The 15,327-nt window shown below is 50.9% G+C and overlaps 1 non-coding gene across 1 annotated transcript; it reads left to right on the forward strand.

Annotated features, from left to right (window-relative positions):
• The first annotated feature begins 4,023 nt into the window (after positions 1-4,023).
• Positions 4,024-4,095, forward strand: TRNAS-GGA (transfer RNA serine (anticodon GGA)). Its single transcript has one exon. It is a non-coding gene; the product is annotated as a tRNA-Ser (tRNA).
• Positions 4,096-15,327: the final 11,232 nt, after the last annotated feature.

Raw genomic sequence — 15,327 nt, forward strand, 5'->3', positions numbered from 1 at the left:
TCTGGCATTTCACATGATATTCTCTGCATATAAGTTAAATAAGCAGGGTGATCCTTTCCCAATTTTGAACTAGTCCATTGTTCCATGTCCAATTCTAACTTGCTTCTTTACCCGAATACAGGTTTCTCAAGAACCAGGTAAGGTGATCTGGTATTCCCATCTTTTTAAGAATTTTCAAAAAAAAGAAAAAAAGAATTTTTCAGTTTGTTGTGATTCACACTGTCAAAGCTATCTGCATAGTCAGTAAAAGAGAAGTAGATGTTTTTCTGAAATTCTGTTGTTTTCTCTATGATCCAGTGGATGTTGGCAATTTCATCTCTGGTTCATCTGCCTTTTCTGAACCCAGCTTGTACATTTGGAAGTTCTCGGTTCACATAGTGTTGAAGCCTAGCCTGAAGTCAGGTTATCTCTAGATGACTTCTAACACCTAAGACAACGTCAGTGCTGTGTCAATGGTTGTTGATGTGTAGCAAATTCAAGTGTTATGTTTTGGAGCTTTCTTGAATTTTTTAAAAAATATTTTTAATGTTTTCCATCCACTGGTTGGTTGAATCTGTAGATGCAGAATCCAAAGGTGAATAGGGCCACTGTAGCCGCATTCTCCCACCAGGCTGTTAACGTATTGTTTCAAATAAACGTACCCCCTCTTCATAAATCACCAAATACAGGCCCAGAGGGAAATTTAAAGTTCAACCCTGTGATTTATAACACATAATTTACCAAACCACACCTTGACTGAAAAGTGTCAAGCTTTGTGGAAGACCTCATAAAAAGATTCCAACTTGCAGACCTCCCTGGTGGTCCAGTGGTTAAGGCTTCACCTTCCCATGCGAGGGTCGCAGGTTCAATCCCTGGCTGGAGGCTAAGGTCCCCCATGCCTTGGGATAAAAATACCAAAACATAAAAAAACAGAAGCAATACTGTAACAAATTCAATAAAGACTTTAAGATGATCCACATCAAAAAAATCTTTAAAAAAAGATTCCAACTTTCTTATCCTGTTTATCTGCACTACCTCAGCTAGAGGGTGGGGGGCGGGGGGAGCATGGTAAGACTCCCCTCCTTTGTTGATGAGCCAGATTCCTGTTTTCCTCTCCCTGACCTACTACCTATAGGCTTAAAACTAGAAGGAATTGCAACAGACAGGCTCCAGCAACAAGTTAGCCCTGGGGTGGGGCCGGGGGGTTCCTGCTGAAAGCATAGGTCAGTGCAAATATCCAGCAGGCCCTGTGGAGCCAGGGTCTGGCTATTCCCAGGGCTCTCAGGCATTTTCCAGGGACGACTCCCCTTATTACAGCACAGAAAAAAAAGCAAGAAACATCACCGGGGGCTGGGAGCAGGGACATCTGACCCTGTCTTACACAGGCAGTTTGCCGAGGGCCACCCTTGCAAATGGGCAGGTGCCTCAGTGTTAGATGTTATCACAGGACAGCTCAGACAGTAAAGAATCTGCCTGCCAGGGCAGGACATGCGAATTTGATCCCTGGGTTGGGAAGATCCCCTGGAGAAGGGATCGACTACCTACTCCAGTATTCTTGCCTGGAGAATCCCATGGACAGAGGAGCCTGGCGGGCTCCAGTCCGTGGGGTCACAAAGAGTCATTCATGACTGAGTGACTAAAACACACACCCTTGCAGATGGGCAGGTGCCTCCATGTTAGGTGTTATCACAGGATTTGCAAAGCTACTCTCCGCAAAATGTGTGAAACGCAGGATGTGAAAGTTGCTTAGTCATGTCCGAATCTTTGCAACCCCATGAGGATACAGTCCATGGAATTCTCCAGGCCAGACTACTGGAGTGGGTAGCCTTTCCCTTCTCCAGCGGATCTTCCCAACCCAGGGATCGAACCGAGGTCTCCCGCATTGCCGGCAGATTCTTTACCAGCCGAACCACAGTATCATGAGGTCTAAAATCCTATCACTAATGAGTCATGGCCTAGGCTAAGCATGTGTGTGTGTGCCTTCTATCTTTTTTTTTTTTTACATTGATTTTATTATTATTACTATTCCATTTGAAAAAAACATGGCTTGGTCCTTTTTGTGCCTCTTCTCACAGCCCAGAGGCAGCAACTCTCCACTCTGGCCCTTTTCTCTGTTTCTAAAGAAACTATGAGCTCCCTGAGATTGTTCCGTCCAGCTTAGACCTCTTCTCAGCATTCTTGTTTTGGAGCTGAGCTCAGTCTCTGACATTCCCTAAGAATGTTTCTAAATACTGTTGAACCCCGCTGCCTGGGCCCTTCCCATCCCAGACGAGAGCCTCGGGTGGGGACAGAGTGAGTCAGCTAGGGTTGAGTCAAGAGATTGGCAGCTTGCAGCACCCCAAGGCCTGGCCTTCTTTTCATTTATTTATCTTTGTCTGTGCTGGGTCTTCGTTACTGCTCAGACTTTCTCTAGCTGCGGAGAGCGAGGGCTACTCTAATTGCAGTGCCAGGCTTCTCACCGCAGTAGCTCCTTTCGTTGCCTGGCACGGGATCCCGAGTGAAGGACGTCAGTAGGTGAGGCTGCTTGGCTGTAGTGCACAGGCTCAGTGATTGTGACGCCATGGCTTAGGTGCTATGAGTCTTGTGGGATCAGGGATCGAATCTGTGTCTTCTGCGTTAGCAGGTGAATTCTTCACCACTGAGCCGCCAGGGAAGCCTGAAGGCCTGGCCTTCTTCTCTCTGGGCCCCCGGACCTAGCAGGCCTGCTTCTCCGTCCTTGGTGGGACCACAACTCCTTGGCATGTGGACTCTTGTCTGCCTGCAATACAGGACATGCTTCTAGTGGGAGGCTTTTCATTCTGTTCTTTACCAACAACATTAGTAACTGAACCAAAAGCCTCCCTGGTGCACTGGTTGACCACCCCATACTGCTAGAATTCTTGCTTTTTGATCAGTAGAGATAAAACGAGATGCCTTCACAGTAAGTAAACATGTTCTGATGTTACCTTTCCTTATCTCTCCAATAATATTTCATGCTTTCTTTCCATGCCTCGAAGCTGGAGGCATTTTCTTGTGTTCTGAAGCCCAGGTTCCTCAAGGTTCCCTGCCGGGGCCCTCACCCACCTCTGCCCTCCCCAGGCAATGTCTGCCCTCTCTGGATTTGCACCTGCCATGCCTCATGGTTTCCCTGCAGAGACAGAGCTTCTTGGTGGAAGGTCCTTTTTTTTTTCTCTGTCTTATTTCTCATGGCAATCCCTGCTTCTACATAGAGCTCATTGTACATGTAGTTCAGTCATGTCCAACTTTTTGCGACCCCATGGACTGCAGCACACCAGGCTTTCCAGTCTATCATCAACTCCCAGAGCTTGCTCAAACTCATGTCCATTGAGTCAGTGATGCCATCCAACCATCTCATCCTCTGTCACCCCCTTCTGTTCCTGCCTTCAATCGTTCCCAGCATCAGGGTCTCTTCCAATGAGTCAATTCTTCACATCAGGTGTCCAAAGTATTGGAGTTTCAGCTTCAGAAATTCCTTTAGAATTGAATGGTTTGATCTCCTTGCAGTCCAAGGGACTCTCAAGAATCTTCTCTAACACCACAGTTCAAAAGCATCAGTTCTTCAGCGCTCAGCTTTCTTTATGGTCCAACTCTCACATCCATACATGACTACTGTACAAACCATAGCTTTGACTAGACAGACTTTGTTGGCAAAGTAATGTCTCTGCTTTTAATATGCTGTCTAGGTTGGTCATAGCTTTTCTTCCAAGCAGAAAACATCTTTTAATTTCATGGCTGCAATCACCATCTGCAGTGATTTTGGAGCTCCCAAAAATAAAGTCTGTCACTGTTTCCATTGTTTCCCCATCTATTTCCCATGAAGTGATGGAACTGGATGCCATGACCTTCGTTTTCTGAATGTTGTGTTTTAAGCCAAGTTTTCCACTCTCCTCTTTCACTTTCATCAACAGGCTCTTCAGCTCCTCTTTGCTTTCTGCCATAAGAGTGGTGTCACTGCATATCTGAGGTTCTTGACATTTCTCCTGGCAATCTCAATTCCAGCTTGTGCTTCATCCACTCTGGCATTTCACATGATGTACTCAGGCTTCCCTGGTGGCTCAGAGGTTAAAGCATCTGCCTGGAATGCTGGAGACCCGGGTTCGATCCCTGGGTTGGGAAGATCCCCTGGAGAAGGAAATGGCAACCCACTCCAGTACTCTTGCCTGGAGAATCCCATGGAGGGAGGAGCCTGGTAGGCTATGGTCCATGGGGCCGCAAAGAGTCGGACACGACTGAGCAACTTCACATTTCACACTCTGCGTATAAGTTAGATAAGCAGGGCGACAACATACAGCCTTGACATACTCCTTGCCCAATTTGGAACCAGTCCGTTGTTCCATGTCCAGTTCTAACTTTTGCTTCTTGACCTGCATACAGATTTCTCAGGAAGCAGGTAAGGTGGTCTGGTATTCCCATCTCTTTCAGAATTTTCCACAGTTTGTTGTGATCCACACAGTTAAGGGCTTTGCCATAGTCAATAAAGCAGAAGTAGATGTTTTTTCTGGAACTCTCTTTCTTTTTCAATGATCCAGCAGATGTTGGCAATTTGAACTCTGGTTCCTCTTCCTTTTCTAAATCCAGCTTGAACATCTGGAAGTTCACTGTTCATGTACTGTTGAAGCCTGGCTTGGAGAATTTTGAGCATTACTTTGCTAGTGTGAGATGAGTGCAATTGTGCAATAGTTTGAACATTCTTTGGCATTGCCTTTCTTTGGGATTGGCATGAAAACTGCCCTTTTCCAGTCCTGTGGCCACTGTTGAGTTTTCCAAATTTGCTGGCATATTGAGTGCGACACTCTCACAGCATAGTCTTTTAGGATTTGAAATAGCTCAGCTGGAATTCCATCGCTCCACTAGCTTTGTTCATAGTGATACTTCCTAAGTCCCACCTGACTTTGGACTCCAGGATGTCTGGCTTGGTGATTGGTTATCTGGGTCATTAAGATATTTTTGTATCGCTCTTCTGTGTATTCTTGCCATCTCTTCTTAATATCTTCTGCTTCTGTTAGGTCCATATCATTTCTGTCCTTTATTTTGCCCATCTTTGCATGAAATGTTTCCTTGGTATCTCTAATTTCTTGAAGAGATTGCTAGTCTTTCCCATTCTGTTGTTTTCCTCTATTTCTTTGCATTGATCACTGAGGAAGGCTTTCTTATATCTCCTTGCTATTCTTTAGGACTCTGTATTCAGATAGGTATATCTTCTCTTTTCTCTTTTGCCTTTCACTTCTCTTCTTTTCTCAGCTGTTTGTAAGTAAGTAAGTGTCAGTCGCTCAGTCATGCCGGACTCTTTGTGACCCCATGGACTGCAGCCTACCAGGCTCCGGTGTTTGTGAGATTTTCCAGGCAGGGATACTGGAGGGGGTTGCCATTTCCTTCTCCAGGGAATCTTTCTGACCCAGGGATTGAACCAGGGTCTCCTGCACTGCGGGCAGATTCTTTACCAACTGAACTACAAGGGAGGCCCTACAAGGGAAGCTGTTTGTAAGTCCGCCTCAGACAGCCATTTTGCCTTTTTGCATTTCTTTTTCTTGGGGATGGTCTTGATCACTGCCTCCTGTACAATGTCCTGAACCTCTGTCCATAGTTCTTCAGGTAAACAGTAGGTGCTCATTTTTGGTGCCTCTCTCACATGGATGACCCCACCTTCCAGCAGGGTTGAAATTGCCTCTTTCTTAAGAGCAGGGGAAAGGGGTGAATGTTCCCTGTGAATAGAGGGTGGTGAAAGCCGAGCCTTCCACGTGGAGCTGTCCACTGCTATGTCCTCTCTCCGTGCCACTGGACTCTCGGACACATTGGCACTGCCTCACAGACTGGCACCAAGAGATGTTCATCTCATGACCTTCCTTCTGGTTTCCCAGCTGCACCTGCTGTCCCCTCCCCAAGGTTCCCAGAGGTTTCCCTGAACTCTCTGGATGTCCCCCCAAACGCCTCCCTCTTCACTTTCATGACTGACTCCTTTCAGTGACAAAGGGAACAAGGGTAAGACTCCACACCACATGCCCTCTCACCTGCAGGGGGACTGCGCTCTGCTCCTGCCCTTCTCCTTCACCCCTTCTCCAGCCCGAGGCTCATTCCTCCTCACCTACTCTGGATTCCTGGTCTTTCTTCCTGGAGTGGGACTTGTGTCATTCAAGCTTGGAACTCCCTTTCCTGCCCACCCCCACCTTCCCTTCTGGCTGCTCCAGGACCTGGCCTCCTGGGGGAGGGGCTGACTCCAGTCTGGGCAGGATATGCGTGAGACAAGCTTCCTAGGACAGTGTGTCACCCTATAAAACCAAGTGCGTGGATCACAGCAGAAGGACCCAGGAGTCAGTTATAAGAGGCTCCCACTGGCCAAGGACTGGCCAACGTGGTCCAGTGAGATTCAGGGAGGAGAGTAACGAAGTCAGTGGATGCAAACACAGCGGCTGTGGCTCCGCCCACTAATGCTGAGCATGAAAACGCAGAGCACAGAAGACTCATGGCTCACTTTTGAAGAATACTAGAAAATCAGCTCATTATCTGGGCAACTGATGAATAAGGAATTTCACCCATATCCTGCCTTTCCTATATGAACTGTGCCTCAGAGTTAACTGAATAATTGAATGATTGATGAGGGGACATTTCTCTTTATATATATATATATATAATATATAATTATATTTGTATAATTATATTTATGTATTGTTTACTGTGCTGGGTCTTCGTTGCTGCCCAGGCTTTCTCTAGCTGTGCTGAGCAGGGGTTACTCTTCATTGCAGTGCAGGGGCTTACTGCACAGGCTCTAGGGCACGCGGGCATCAGTAGCTGCGGCCCACGGGCTCGTTAGTTGTGGTTCCCAGGCTCTAGAGTGCGGGCTCAGTAGTCTTGGCACATGGGCTGAGTTGCTCCACAGTATATGGGATCTTCCTAGACCAGGGATTGAACCCGTGTCTCCTGCATTGGTAGTCAGATTATTTACCACTGAGCCACCAGGGAAACCCCAGCGGGGGTTTTTGTTTTTATAGAAGTATGCCAGCAAATAAAAAGGAAACAATGGAATTCTGATGTCAGCATCTCACAAGTATGGATTCTATCTCTAATGAAGTAATGAGTTTAGGTGCTGCTGCTGCTAAGTTGCTTCAGTCATGTCCGACTCTGTGTGACCCCGTAGACGGCAGCCCACCAGGCTCTCCCGTCCCTGGGATTCTCCAGGCAAGAACACTGGAGTGGGTTGCCATTTCCTTCTCCAGTGCATGAAAGTGAAAAGTGAAAGTGAAGTCACTCAGTCGTGTCCCACTCTTCGTGACCCCATGGACTGCAGCCTACCAGGCTCCTCCATCCCTGGGATTTTCCAGGCAAGAGTACTGGAGTGGGGTGCCATTGCCATCTCCAGAATTTAGGTGAGGCATGTCTAATACTGCAGAGGATGACCCAATGCTTGGTGCCTCTCTGCCTTGAATCCACTGGAATATGATCAGACCTCGAGACCTCATTGCCAGTTTCAGGAAATACAAAGGAAATGCACAAAGAATGAGTTTGATCATGTCATAAAGAGAGTCAGCACAGCACACAGTGTAGGAAGCTCCACAAGAAGAAGGGCCCGGCCTCCATGATGACAGCAACAAATGGCTCAGGACAAAGACAGAGGGCAGTCTCCAGATGGAGAGACCTAGAGACATGTCAGACGGTACGCGGGTGGGCTGTTCAGGTCCCCACCTGAAAGTGAACTCAGAGCATGAGACCATTTACAGGACACTCAGGGGAGTGAAAGCGTGGTCTGGGCAGTGGATGCTGCTACGGGATTATTCTTGCTTGGGGGAGCCATGATGATGGTAAAGTAGTTATGCTTAAAAACGTGTCTTTTAGAAATATACACTGAAATTGTACAGGTGAAATATAATGTCTGGGATTTCCTGCAAAATAATCCTGGGGCAGGAAGTGGGTCAAGACAGGAAACAAAATTGGCCACTCATTGATGGGGCTTTGTTATGTTCTCTCCATCTATGCTTGAAAATATCCACACATTTAAAACATATCCCTTCTCCTCCCTAAGTCCCTCTCCAGCATTGGGCCTTTCCTTTCTCAGTACAGCCAACCTTCCTGGAATGGTTTTCTGCTCCATGCTGTCTCCTCTTCCACACCCACCCTGCCCCACACCCATGGAAACCTCAGTTAGCCCCATCCAGGTGAAGTCAGTAGACCCCGACTTCTTCGCAGCCTCCAGTGTCACCCTCGGGCTTCCTGGACATCACAGTCTTCTGGCTTTTCCCTCTGCTCCATCCTCAGCTTCCAGCCTGTCTCCCTGCCTGGCCCATAGGCATTGGCAAGCTCTCTTCCCTCCTGGTTGTCTACACCCACGTCGCTCACCAGCCTAGGGTTCTTCCACAGACTCCAGACACACGTGTCCAACTCCGGTCAACATCCCCACTGAAGGGTCCTTCAGGAACCGATCGCTCAACAAACGTAAACTAATTCCCTGTCCCTGCCTCCGCCCCTCAAGTCTGTCATCTGTTTGTTCCCTCTCTCTGTGAAGACGCCACCATCCACGTAACTGCCCAGGTCCAACAGTTGGCTGTCACCCTCCTCCTCCTCATTTGCCTCCTTTCTCGCCTCTTAGACCTTCCTTCCATCTGTGCTCCCAGACAGCCGTCATCACAGCGCAGATTGCTGCCGGCGTTCTCAGCCTTCCCCTCTCACTCGCCCTGCTCATCCCTACTCCCCAGTCAGCCTGTCTTAGAGGCTTCTGTCCTGCAGTGCTCCCTCTGCACAGACTTCTTTTCTCTAAGCTCTAGGCCAGCTCCTAGTGTGCCCCTGACATGTCACCTCCTGTGATCACCAAGTCTGGGTCAGGCAACCCGCTTTGGCACCCATGTCCCCTGTTGGACTTCCCAGGTGGCACAGTGTTAAAGAATCTGCCCACCAATGCAGGAGACTCAGGTTCGATCCCTGGGTCAGGAAGATCCCCTGGAGGAGGAAATGGCAACCCACTCCAGTATTCTTGCCTGGGAAATCCCATGGATAGAGGAGTCTGGTGGGCTACAGTCTATGGGGTCACAAAGCGTCGGACAAAACTTAGCAACTAAACAGCAACAACAGTGTCTCTTATTATAACATGAGTCGGTGTTGTGACCTGACATCTCCACTAGCTGGAAGCTCTTGGCAAGGAAAGGACCACATCTGTCCCGTGGTGCACTGTGTCCAGGGGGCTCCCTGGCCTCCGTCCCCTCCCAGGTCAGGCAGTGGGAGGTCCGGAGCGGAGCTGGGGCTGTGGATTCCCTGAATCTTTCCCCCGCTACTCCTCTGCTAAAGTCCCTCTCAGTCCAACAAGTCCCTCTGCAGCCTCAGCGCCCTGGATCCCAGTGACAGCCCACTCCCCTGACTTCTGCGGACCTCAGGTGCCAACTTCCTGATGCTGCTCACCTGGGAGTGCCCTCCCTAGCACTGTTCAGGCTTATATAGAACTTTATAGCCTTGTTCTGTGTTAAATAATGTTCCCCCTTTGCCCTGCTCCGCCCCACAAATTCATGTTCTTCCTTGAAGCTCCGAATGTGGCCTTGGTGAAAATAGGATCACTGCAGATATAATGAGTTTAGTTGAAGTCTTCCTGGAGTTGGGAGTCTAAATCCAGCATAACTGGCGTCCTTAGCAGAGGGAAAGAGAGATACAGACAGAGGGAGGAAAGACGATGTAAATGCAGACAAGCCGGGAGAAGGTGAAAACAGAGGCTGATGAGAGCCATGTAGCTACAAGAAGGCAGTGGCAGCCCTCTCCAGTAATCTTGCCTGGAGAATCCCATGGACAGAGGAACCTGGAAGGCTGCAGTCCATGGGGCTGCAAAGAGTTGGACACGACTGAGCGGCTAACACACACACACACACCCCGACAAGGTCAAAAACACCCAGGATGGCCAGTGACGTCAGAAGCTGACAGAAAGACATGAAACAGAAACTTCCCTGGAGACTTTGGAGGGAGCACAACCCTACTGACATCTTTCTTCTTTGTATCAGATTTTTTTTTTCTTAATGTGGGCCATTTTTAAAGTTTTTGTTGAATTTGTTGCAGTATTGGTTTTGTTTTTATGTGGTTCTTTTTTCTTGGCTGAGAGGCATGTGTGATCTTAGCTCCCTGGCCAGGAATCAAGCCTGCACCGCATGCACTGGGAGGTGACGTCTTAACCACCAGACCGCCAGGGAAGTCCCCTGCCCACATCTTGAGCTCGGCCTTCTGGCCCCCAGAACTGAGAGACCGTAAATGTCTGAGGTCCTTTGTTATGGTCACCCCAGGAAATGAACCTGCGTCCTCCCCCATGCTCACATCAGCTTCCCTCTGAGAGGAACAGCCTGTTCCTGCCACACGCCTTTGCTCTATGAATCCTGGGAAAGCAAGGCCCCTGTTGACTGAGGCCCCCGTGCCTGGCTCGGGGCTGGCTCCGGTAGGCACCCAAGACATGTCTGTTGGATCAGAGTGTTTGTACCTCTCACTGGGTCTGTTTCTCTTTTTCTGAAATAAAATCAAAATAAATTCGAACTCGACATGCAAGTTTGAGGTTAAAAGCCGAGGGCCACCGAGGCAGGTGTGTTCAGAGGCAGCCCCAGGTCTGGGCGCCCTGAGCTCATCTCTCTGGAAGCCCGGCCATCAGCTCTGGCACTGGCAGCCCGCAGGCACTACGGTGCTGACCCATATGCTTCGTCATGAGCTTGAAATGCTGGATATGAAATGTCAACTGGGCTGGAAATTTATTTGTTGATTTGCATAAGAAATGTCAACATAACAAGTTGAAAGAAAAGGAAGAGTGTCAGATTCTTAAATATAATTTCAACTTTGGGGAAATGTGTGTGATTGTAAAAAAGACTTTTACGTGATCACCTACTTTAACCAAGAAAGTGGCCCTGTGGTAACATCCCAGCTTGTCTCCCGTCCTGAGCTTACGTGCAGCCACGTCAAGCATAAGACCCGGTGTGCCCACTGGAGCGATTACATGTTGTCATTTCAAAGTGTGAACTGTTTTATTTGGAACTTTCATACAAATTTACTGTCTCCCTAATACTTTTCAAATGTTTCTTACAATCATACAAAATATTAATGTAAAAACCATATTTTGTTAAATATTACTATTTTGATCTTTGTAAAATTAATAGGGCTTCCCTGGTGGCTCAGTGGTAAGAATCCGCCTGCCAATGCAGGAGATGCAAGAGTTGCATGTTCGATCCCTGGGTTTGGAAGATCCCCCAGAGAAGGAAATGGCAACCAGCTCCCGTATTCTTGCCTGGGAAATTCCATGGACAGAGGAACCTGGTGGGCCACAGTCCATGGAGTTACAAGAGTTAGACACGACTGAGTGACTAAAACAACAACAGCAAAATTGATAGATGAATATTTTTGGCAAATATTATACAGACCAGCTCAGGTGCCTCTGGTTTTCCCCGGTGTGCCACACAAGCGTCATCGCTTTCTCGGTGAGAAATGGTGTAGAAACGGAGGGGCTCCCTGTGCTGAGTCCTCCCGCATCTTTTCATGCTGTTGGCAAACATGGATGAGGCCTTCTGAGTTGGGCAGGACCCTGAGAATCCTTTGGTCCCAGGCTAGGGGCCAGGAGACAGGTTTAGAAATAACCAGTACTATAGTGTTCATTGTGATAGATAAGTCAGGACCCAGAGGTTTCCGTAGTGCCCTGGGAAAGCAGTAAACAGACAAATACTTGACCTGGGTCTTGAAGTTTGAGCTCACTAGAAAAGGCTGGCCTGGAGGGCCAAGGCAGAAATAGCAACTTGATGTGTGAGAAAGTCTTGGAAACTGAAGAACAGTCTGAGCTTTGGTCTTGGAGTCATGAGTGGGTTTGGGTCTTGCTTTCTAGCTAGTAAGGACTGGGGCTCGTTCCTGATCCAAAAGGGGGTCTTGAAAGGGTTTTCTCAGGAACGCCAGGGTCCAGTCTGCTTTGGGAGGGCAGTTTGAGGTACTGGAGAAGTGGATTTGGGGAGGGAGGTCTTGCTTGGAGGCTGGGAGCCTGAGGAGCCCTGAGCAGAGCCCTGGGCAGGTGAGAGTGCAAGGTGACTTGGAGGGACGGGGAAGCCAGGCTGGGCAGGCTTGAATCCGCAGGAGTGGAGAGTTAGGGAAGGGAGGAGAACTGTCTGAGAGAGGAGGTCTGGGGAAAAACAGACCTCACCAAGGGGAGGCAGGAATCAGGAGACGGGCCGCCTCCCTTGCAGGGTGAGCAGCTGCCGTCCTGTGGCTGAAGCGCGGGCTTCAGTGAAGTGGCAGTTCTCCTTCCCACATGGAGGAGGCGTCTCAACCAACAGAGCTGGGGTATTTGACACCCAGTTCAGCCAGGGGGGAAAGAATGGCACGGTGTCCCCCAGGCACAGCAGGGCCCCTGAGACCCTGGGTGGGTCTCCCGAGACTCAGGTGGGTGCTTGCCCAGAGGCCACAAGGCCCTGGGCCCTCTGTCTCCTACAGACCTCTCCGGCATTTACGGCCAGGCGTTGAATTTATTTTAGCTTCAAGCATAGTTTAACCATGCGGACACTTCTGCCTGGAGTTTCTTTTCTGTCTCACGGGGCCCTTCCCGGGAGCTGCTTTCCTGGGAGCAGGCACCTGGGCTGGGTTTGGATGCCATGTGTCCACCCTGGGTGCTCTGTGGGTCCCGGAGGAAAATAATCAGGCTTGGGCGGGGAGGGGGCGGTGCCAAGGGTCGGGATTAAGGAGAGGGGATGTCTGACTGCACAGGGGAGGCTGGTCTAGAGCAGGTGACTGAGAGCAGGTGAGGTGAGCCACGTGTCACTCTTACACAGGTGTGATCAAAGATGGGTCGATGAAGCTATCATGGGCCCCATTTTCATTTAATACAACGTCAGTCTGAGTCTGACTCCTGAGGGGAGGTAATAGGAATAATGTTGGGGGCAGGTGGCAGCGGCAAGGCTGCCCCTTTAGTGCCATCCTTCCTTGGAAGCCGCGCTCTGGGTGGGACCTGCCTTGAGGACAAAGCGCCCTTGGGGAACGCCTCTTCGGCAGTGGGAACTCAAGCCCGGGCGCGCGCAGGCAGGTGCTGGCGGACCTGGGGCCGCGGGGAGGACTCCTGCGCGGCGATGCCCCGGGCTCCGCGTGGGGGCGCCCCGCCCGCCGTCCCCGGGCTATCAGGGCCCCCGGGCGGCTCCGGGGCCGGGGGAGGACGGGAGGAGGATGAGGCGGAGGGGAGGGGCCCGAGCCGGCGCCCCGCGGTCGCTGAAAGTGAAAGGGCCGCCGGGGCCTCCGCGCCGCCCCAGGAAGTCGCGACAGGAAGCGCCCGCGGCGGCGGGGCCGGGCGGCGGGGCGCGGGCCTGGGGGCGCAGGTGAGGCGTGGGGACCCGGACCGGGCGGCGAGAGGGTTTGCGATGCACGGACCCCTGCCCACCGCCCGCGCCGGCCGGGCCTGGGGACTCGGGCGCCGGGGCCGAGCGACACCTGCCAGCGCTGGCGACGCGCGGAGAGCCGGGGTCCCTGCGCCGGGCGCGCGTCTTTGTGCTCGTCCCGGGCCGGGCGCCCCCCGGGCCCAGGGCGGCGGATGCAGCCTGGCGGGGGTGGGTCTAGGGGATCACCCGGGCGCCCCGGGACCCGGGGACGGAGGCGCGGAGCCGGTGCCGGGCCGGCAGCGGCCCATCGGAGCTCCGGGCGCGGGCGAGCCGAGCCGTCCTCCCGGACGCCTCCCGGGCCGCCGGGCCGCGGTGACAGCTATGCCGGGGGTCGGGCGGGGAGCAGGGCGCGGGGCAGTCGCGCGGCGGAGACGGGGGCGTGCCCGCCTGTCCTCCTCCGGGACCGACCGCGGGGAGGAGCCGGCGCCCGCACCCGGGGCCTTCGGGTTGTTTGTCTGTGAGCGGCTGGTCCCCAGAGCCCGGAGCCTCCGGGAGTGATTTACAGGACTCAGAGCCCCGGAAAGTCACCCGGCCTCGAGGCAACGACCTTCTGGCTTATTTTTCCTCCTGCCCCCACCCTCCTGCTGTCCCAGCCTCCGCAGCCGCCCTGCTGATCCCGGGGACCTGGCGACCCGGGACTGCGACCCCAGTTCTGGAGGCCCCTCGCCCCACCGTCAGGTTTGAATTTCTCTAGCCCGTCTTTCCTTTCCTCTCCGTGAGCTGCCCGCCTAGAGAGTACCCACCTGCCCTCGAATTTCAATCGTCTAAGGATGTCTGAGTTGGTAACTAGATTAAATTTCCCCCATTGCTCCTTCTTTAAGGCCTTTTAAAATCAACCTTGAGAACCCAGGACTGGAGACCCCCAGAGTCTTACCACATGGTTTTGGAAGCGCCTTTGCAGGTTCTGTGTTGTGCACACCACCTGGGGTGCTGCTTGTTGGTGGGAGAAAGCGATCGAGATGGAGGGTTCGCATTTGTATTGAAGCCCGGGAAAGAGATACTGGCTATTGTCATTAATCTTTAATATTGCTGACAGCCTAAAGCAGACCATAGAAAGTGTTTTCTCTGGAAAGCAAGTTTCCCTCACTCATTCTCTTTCTCTCCCTCATAAAAGAAGAATGTATGAAAACTTGTTTGCCTTAAAATAAGACCCAGCTTAAAAGCTTTGCCTTTAGGTAGATTATTTAAGGTATGCATGGTATTGCTTTGACTACTGACAACAGAGCTTCAGTTGTGGGAAGACCCTTTCTGTGTTATTCTCTTCATTGCTTGCCTTTGAGTCTCTTTTTTACGTCCAGTGAGTACACAGGACTCTTCCCCAAATGGTGAGGCCAAAGGCAGAGCTCCAGAATTCATATTGCCTTCAGGTCATTCCATTTCATAGTTTTACAGTTTATAGACTAAGCTGGACTCTTTCACATGATGGGTATAAAAACGTGCTTTGTGGATTGTAACAGAGATGCTGTGGTGGGGTGCTTCTGAAGTTGTTATCTTTGAAAGTGGATATTCTTACACTTTTCCCTGCTGTGGTGGTGTGAGTTCCAGGTGTCTATTAAGAGCCATTTTTTTTTAAAGTGCATGTTCTTTTTATGTACTTGGGTTATGTGTCAAAAACAAGGCTTAAACCAAGTGATTAGCTCCAGTTCTGCTGTTCTCTCTTTGGAGGGGACCTGCCCAGAGGAAGCGAGGGGGGAGGGGATTGAGGGAAACTGGACCAACCTGAATTTGCCCCAGGTGTCCAGCGCCCCAGGCCAGCCTCTGGGCCAGCCATGGGGCTGGCAGGAGAGCACAGAGTTGTCAGCGGTGTCCTCGGAGCTCTTGACCAGCCCTCGTTGGAATGATCATTGGTCACCGGTCAGACTTTGGAGGAAAGGGCCTAATTAAATCAAGCTTTTAATGTCCAACATGTAAAATCACTATGTTTACACATCTTAATTGCACCGACGGTGAGAATTTATAGCACTGGAGTTCACCCATTTTATAGGAGGAGGAAGAACCATGG

This window comes from Capricornis sumatraensis, chromosome 1 (genome assembly GCF_032405125.1).
Source record: "Capricornis sumatraensis isolate serow.1 chromosome 1, serow.2, whole genome shotgun sequence".
Taxonomy (NCBI): Eukaryota; Metazoa; Chordata; class Mammalia; order Artiodactyla; family Bovidae; genus Capricornis; species Capricornis sumatraensis.